Here is a 6,119-nt window from a genome sequence, read left to right on the forward strand (position 1 = left end):
AACCAATGGAGCAGAGAAGAAGACCCAGAAACAAGTCCACACACTTTCAACCAATTGATTTTTGACAAAGGGGCCAAAAACATACACTAGAAAAAAGCCTGTTCAACAAATGGTGTTGGCAAAACTGGTTAACCATATGCATAAAATTGGAAATTAATCCCACTTTTTCACCCTGTACAAGTCAACTCACAATGGATCAAAGACTTGGAAATTAAACCAGAGACCTTGAAGCTCTTTGAAGATGGCATAGGTCTTCACATAGGCACAGATAAATATTTTCTCAACAAGACACCAAATGCACAACAAATTAAAAGGGAATCAATATGTGGAATTGCATGAAACTGAAGAACTGTTCAGCAAAGGAAACTATAAAGAACCTCAATTGAGAGCCAACAGATGAGAGATTTTTGCTACCTATACCACTAATAGAGGACTAATATCTAGAATATACAGAGAACTCAAGAAACTCAACACTAAGAAAACAAAGCATCCAATAACAAAATGGGCAAATGAACTAAATAGACACTTCACAAAAGAAGAAATTCAAATGGCCAATAAATGCATGAAAAAATGCTCAACATCACTGGCAGTCAGAGAGATGCAAATAAAAACTACCCTGAGATTTCACATAACTCCAACTAGAATGGCAATCATTCAAAACACAAACAACAACAGATGCTGGCAAGGATGTGGAGAAGTGGGAATTCTAAGACATTGTTGGTGGGATTGCAAATTAGTGCAACCACTTTGGAAAACAGTATGGATAATCCTCAGAAGAATGAATCTACCATTTGATCCAGCAATACCACTTCTGGGTATCTACCCAAAAGATAGGAAGCCAAACCACCAAACTATTGCATGTGTATCTATGTTCATCGCTGCTCAATTCACCATAGCCAAACTATGCAACCAGCCAAGATATCCATCAACAGATGAATGGATTACAAAACTGTGGGATATGTACACAATGGAATTTTACTCATCCATCAAAAAAAAAAAACACTCAATCATATCATTTTCAGGGAAATGGATGGAACTGGAGGACATTATGGTGAGATTAGTCAGTCACAAAAAATAAGAAATCAGATGCTTTCCCCAATATGTGAGAGTTAGGGTGAAATGGGTCATAGGAGGAACTCTTGAAAAAGGGAATCCTATAGAGGAGCAAACAAGACAACCTAAAGGAGAAGAAAGGAGGGGGAAAGAGGAAAATCTCTAAAACACACAATGTACTTAACCACAAAGTCAATCACTAAGCCAAGCAAAGGAAGGAGGGACAGGGAGGGAATGGGTTGGGAATTGGGTAGGAGTTAAATCAGCGATGTGTACATGTTTGTACACACAAGTTTTTTACCCCAATATGATGTTTGAACATAATGCACCAATAAAAAATTTTAAAAGGAAAAACAAAGAAAAAACATACTGAATGAGTGTGCAGCCCAAGGTGCAAGTTGAAAAGACTTCAGGTTACAGGCCAGAGACTCTCCAAAATAGTAGCGGAGTTCTTACACCCTTGAGGCAATTGAGCTCAAGTGTACTGGTTTTGGTTTTAGCTTCTGGGTCTTCTCATTGAAAGGCAAATAGTTCTTGGTTTAGAGGAGTCAGATGGATACCGAAAAAAAGCATTTTCAAGTCCAAGCATGTGAATTACAGTGGCCCAGAAGAAATTTAGAAGAGTTTACAGGTTAGGTATGGTGAGATGTAGGGTGTCTGTGCCCTGGTGGATGACCCTAAAGTCTGCAGTTATTGGTAGTCTGGATCGCTGGCATTTTGATTGTGCTGGTAGATCCCCTTTTTGCTTCTCATATCCCTTTTTGCTCCTCAAACAGTCCCGTCCCTGTACACGTTTTTAAGCCATCTCTTAGAATCAGCACACTACCTGCTTGAGGCCACCAGTGACTCCTTGGCTTCTTCGTCTTCTTGTTCTCAGCCTGTAGGTGATAAATCTTGTTCTTCTAGCTGCACTTGGCCTCTGTGGCTTCCTATCGCTTTTGGCCACATGCAGGATCTCCACTTCCCTGTGGAGGCTGCACTTGACATGCAGAGCTGTGGTCAGCTTTTCCTGCTGTTTCACACACATCTTGAACACCTCATGCAGAAATTTCTCTTAGGCTTCTTTGCCCCAGCTCTGCCACTAAATCAATAGGGCCTCAGGTGATCACAGTACCAAGGGTGGTTGAGGCATTGCATGCTTGCCCAAGGAGCTCATATCTGGCAATGCTGGACAAGGTAAAGAACAGCGAAGACAGCAAAAACAAGGAGGAGGTAAACTCTCTGCTTTCCACGTTGAACTTGGTCTCTAAGTCCATGTCCTACTCCAGGGAACTTATGGGGGCCTTGTCTCTTGGGCTCCTGGGGTGTTTGCAGTCAGCTTCTGCTTCTGCAGCTGGACACAGGTGGTAAGAGCCTCGGGGAATCATGAGATATGATGGTGAATGTTAGACTGTTCACAACCTTCAGCTGGCCAAGTTGGATGAGGTCCATATTTGGAGACCATGGCTGTCTTGAAGCTCTTGAAGGATTAACAGTTGTCTCAGAACAGGTTTGGGAGATGTGGGGAGATCTCTTTTTCACTTGCTGAAACCACAGGGGACCAGTGTCAGAAAGCAGAGAGGCACTGGAGGGGGAGCATGCAGCCCAGGCTCTTATTGGAAGAACAAGCAAGTTCTGCAGCTAACTGGATGGCTGGTCCTTCTCAGAAGTGGTAGGGCACTGAAAGGGGCATTATCTGCTTTGGAGGTCAGGAGCCCAGAGGAAATCTGGGGAACCCATTGCTTGTACTTGTTGCTATAGTTGAACTTCTCCTTCACATTGCCCAGGTGTCTTCCCAGGCTGGCGGGCCCCTCATTGCCTGTGTAGTACTGGCTCAGCAGTAGTTAGGCCTGCCAGTTGGCCTAGTTGAAGACCTAGTCACACATCAGGTTCTGCAGGGCTTTCTGTAAGTGCACCACCATCTTGTGCGGCGGCTACATAAGGCTGCAGTTGAGGCACTAGATTACAGGTGTTGGGGGCTACTGTAGAGCTCAGGTACCAGCAGCTCCTTGCACTTGACAAAACTATCCTGGTACACACCACACTGCACTAACTGAACTACAGGCCCACCTCCTTCTTTTAGGGCAGCAGTTAGGTGCCACCATAGAGCAGCTCCTTCCACAGGCACCAGACATCAGTCCTGTTGATGAGCATACAGGAAGGTGCTGATAAGGGCAAGATGCCCATGAATTTGAGTCTCCAGCTGGTTGGCTGTGCAGCGGAGCTATGAGTGTGGAGACAAGACTGGTTTCCATCACCAGAAAGAGCAGGGAGGCTCCTTGTTGCAGCTCCTCAGGGATGACTGTGATCTAGGACCCATGTTGGTGGACAAGAGAAAGGTTGGAAGGCAGGATGGGGAACAACTGCAGGTGACCTGACAAGTACTTGGCTGGGTGCTGGGTGGGGCAGATGTGGGCTCCCACTGGGCCCTGGTGGAGATGAAAAATCCTCAGCATTGACACTGAGGAGTGGTGACCATGGCCACATCCTCATCATGTGAAGGTGGGTGCCAGGTCATGTGCACAGCAGGGTTGGTGATGGAAGAAAGAAGAACCTCTGTTTGTTGATTGCACCACAGACACACTTGCTACCCTTGCTCTGCTACCCCAGGAGGGTGGGGGCTTGAAGAATGTGGTCTTTATGACCTGGGTGTTTCCTGGAGGTCATGCCATGTGAGAACTGTCCTGATGCTGCTGCTTGGTGGGAGCAGTCAGATGGCTGGCTGGTCCTGGAGGTGGCAGAGCCTCAGAGCTGGTTCATGTCTGGGTACACAAAACCCTTGGGGTGTGCTGAAGGGTGACTACTCTGCTGCTGTACTATGCAAAGCTACAGTGGCTCTCCACATAAACCATGCTAGCACATGGGTTTCTTGGTAGGACAAGGTGTGGCTGTGTCCAGCTGGCACTTTCCCCCAGAAGCCCCTTGTGTCATGAGCTCTGGTTGTCACTGCCCACATCTGGGAACTGAAGTCATTGCCATGGACTTGGACGTGGTGTCCATGGGTTCAGGCTGTGTGCAGGCCTTGCAGGACAGAGCGTGGCAGGACCTGGCTAGTAGTGTGGAGGCAAGATTGGTGTCCATCCCTGGGAAAACCACAAAAGAGAGGCATTGCACAGGGAGGCTCCCTGTTGCATCCTGGCAGGGTTAACTGTGAGTCAAGGGCAGTGTTATAGTACAAGAAGGTTGGATGTTGTGTCGGGTGGGGAAAGGGAAAAAGAGCCAAACAGACAAATAGAGAAGACCTATACATACTAGAAAATCAGTGTTTTAAATGCCCTACATACTTGCAGAATTTAAGATGGGATACTTTTTTTTCTTAGAAAAATGGTAAATTAAAAAGGAGGAATGTCACCCCAAATGAGCCAGGATGTAACTAACTCAGTTATCCACATGTAAAATAGCACATATTCTCTCAGAGGAAATGCATTAATACTTTAAAAGCATCAAAGAATCACATCTTTGAATCTGCAATTCTGCTTTGTGTGTTTAGCTTTATCCAAGAGATCGAAGAGACTATGAACATCCACAAGGGGATAACATTTGGTTAGTAAAGCCATGTGGAATTATATCTCCTAACCTAGAATATACTTACAGTATATAACTAAGTGATGTGTGCACATAATGTCACCATCACTTTGAACCAACTATGATGTTAGACTGTAATTTACCAATAAAAAATATAAAATTAAATAAAAAATTCAAAAGAGAAACTATGTGTGCTTATGCCAATACAAGCACAAGAAAAAGAAAAATGGGCAGATAACACCAAAATAGTATTGATGATAATCCTTTGATGATAGAAGACAAATTGCTCTGGATTTTGTTATGTAGTTTTTTTTTTCTAGTTTCTAAAAATGAACATGCACTATTGGTATAATAAAGGATAGAAAAATATGGGATTAGTGATAATCCTTCCCTCCACCTCTTTCCTCTCCTGCTCCCCATTTCCCTCCTCCTCCAATGTGGTACTAGGGATTGAACCCAAGGCCATTTTTTCTCTGACCTATACCCCCAGCCATTTTTTATTTTTGACTTTGAAACAGGGTGCCATACTACATTCCTGTGGGCCTTGCCTGTGTAGCTAAGGCTGGGCTCAATCTTGAAATCCTCCTGTCCCAGCCTTCCAAGTACTAAGATTAGAGGCTTGTGCCAACACACCTGGCTGGAGTTTTATATTCCATAAGAAATAGTAATGCCTGGCTTCTTATTTTTCATTTTGGTATTTTGCTGTGTTCTGTAGGATTGTGGCTCTATATTTCTAATGAGATCAATAGCTGAAGGCCCTTTAGTATACTGGATAAGAACCTGGCTTCTAGAATCAGTCTAACATCATTTCAGTTTCATATGTCACTAGCTATGGGACCTGGAACAAGCAATACTACTTTTCTTATGGACTCTCTCAGCAAAATTAAAAATTTGCAACTTTAGCCCAAAAGGTAGAAACAATAAAAAAAAACTAAAAACAAAGGGTGAAGCGACACATTTTTACTCTTGTTTTTCTAACTATTACCTTTTAAGGAATTATAATAAACAATCTTGGAATTTTGTTTTAGTCAAGATCATTAGGTATGCCACAGACATCTATAAGCATAGTGGATTGCACTAGTACTGATGGTCAATAAAATGTGAACAGGTAAAGAAACCTTTGCAGCTCATAGAAATATATGCCTAAGGACATTTAAACAAAAGTCCTGCTAATATCTTTGAAACAAACATCTGTTTACAAAAATTGGCACTCCTGTCAAGAATGTCCTTTTTTATTTACATCCATAAAATAGTGCCATATAGAAAGCCAAGCAAGGCATCTGGTTCTGCTTCCCCAGTTCCTTTTGCAAGTCTCTTTTGCAGACATTTCCATACAGAAGAGACCAGGCAAGCTGTTCTGTAGGATGTCTCATGTTTTAAATTTTCTGGTTGCATCTTTGTGGTGATATCTGGCTATTTTTCTGTCCTCTAGACCTCCTAATGATATGATTCTAGTATGTTCTCTTGACTAGAGAGCATCCTGGGTTTTGTTTATTATGTCAGAAAACATATACCATCTGGCTGATTCTTGGATCATAAAGAAAGTAGGCGATTCCTACACT

This window comes from Muscardinus avellanarius (genome assembly GCF_963383645.1).
Source record: "Muscardinus avellanarius genome assembly, chromosome: Y".
Lineage (NCBI taxonomy): Eukaryota > Metazoa > Chordata > Mammalia > Rodentia > Gliridae > Muscardinus > Muscardinus avellanarius.